The sequence below is a fragment of the Fukomys damarensis genome, unplaced genomic scaffold (assembly GCF_012274545.1).
Source record: "Fukomys damarensis isolate Sample0158 unplaced genomic scaffold, DMR_v1.0_HiC HiC_scaffold_18, whole genome shotgun sequence".
Classification (NCBI taxonomy): domain Eukaryota; kingdom Metazoa; phylum Chordata; class Mammalia; order Rodentia; family Bathyergidae; genus Fukomys; species Fukomys damarensis.
Window position 1 is genome coordinate 4,320,069 of NW_022900930.1, and position 1,557 is coordinate 4,321,625.

Below are 1,557 nucleotides of genomic sequence, written 5' to 3' on the forward strand. Positions count from 1 at the left end.
CAAAAAAAAAAAAAAAAAAAAAAAAGAAACCCAAAAAACAAAACAAGTGCAGAGATGAGAAGCAGCCACAGTCCTTGGGTCCTGAAAACAAAAAGTATTAGCTATTGGTCTTACACAGAAAGTTAAGCCCCTCATCCAGAACCACTTCAGGGCCAAGGAGGTAATGTCCCATGATTCACTTGGAATCACAGATGGAGATGCTTGGAACAGCAGGGAAAATGAAGTCCATGGAACTTAATAGTCCCTCATAGGACTTCAGTAAGTCAGTCGAGTCGCAGCCTCCCAGAAGAGAGAAGTTCCAGGGAGGGACTGGTATTCCTGCTGAGCCTTGGTGAAGGGGATGGGGTCTGTGTCCACTGGCTGTGAGTCCTCTGGTGCTTTGGTTCCTAAGAGTTCAAGAAACTGAACATATTAATCCTAAGACCAGGAGAGAGGAAGAGCACTTGTGTGTGTGTACACAGAGAACAGAATAAACAACGCAGAAGGGGACGCTGGTCACAGGTGAGGAGAGGCACCAGGCCTTAGGAAAAATCCTGGCCGTGCTCCATCCTGTGGGAAGGCTCCATGCCCTGAGGCAACTGCAGGCTTGGTGTGACAATGAGAGTATACTGGGGGCTCAGTGACACAGGGGTAGAGTCACAAGATGTCAGTCAAGCAAGCTGGGGCCAGGGACAGGCCCAAGAGCAGCCCAGCTCTCCCGACCCTGGCTCTAGACAACAATGAAGCTGCCTCAGGAATTCAGTCTGCCTGGTGCTTCGCATAGACCCACCCACGACAGGTATCCATAGGAGCTGAACAGCTCTGTACAGAGCACCAGCCCTCCTGGGATTGGAGCTTTATCCCAGAAACTTGCAAGCAAAGGGAAAGGCAGACAGGCAAATGCCAAAGGAGGCTGGATAGAGAGCTCCTCTCCTTCAGTGCGCCTGCCTTTAGTGTCCTTAGGAAAGAGCCCCTAGCACTGCATACCTGGACCACTTCTGCGGGTCTTTTCCATCAGCCTCCCCTCCGCAGTACCTCTGACCCAGCCTGTTCTGGGCACTCACCTGAGGAGCACCAAATAAAGTCACTATCATGAAGGACGGTGACCCTTAGAAGCGGATGATGTTCTACCCTGATTTCTTGGAGTGAGGCAAATACACTTCCAAATAAATCAAGTGGTGGGCCAGGGATTTAGCTCAGTGGTTCTGCCGCCTGCCTCCCAAGCGCAAGGTCCCAATTTTGATCCCCAGCACCAAAAAACAAAACAAACAAACAAAACCCCCCAAAACCAAATAAATAAACTGGGGACTTACGAGGATTAGCAGAGTATGCCAACTTCTGACCTAGATCTTGCCCTCTTCCCAGTCTGTGTCTGAGAACGAGGCTGACATGGGCATGCCTGTGACTGGGAAAGACACTGCTAGCCCTGAGTTGCTGGGTGGAGAGGGATCACAGAGTGGCTCTGTCACTTTACAGCGAGTGGTGCCACAGAAAGCGAGGGATGTCGAGGCTATATAAAATCCTGCTTTTGTTTCTTTTACCACAATTAGGTTCCAGAGCTGAATCTAACCTGTTCTG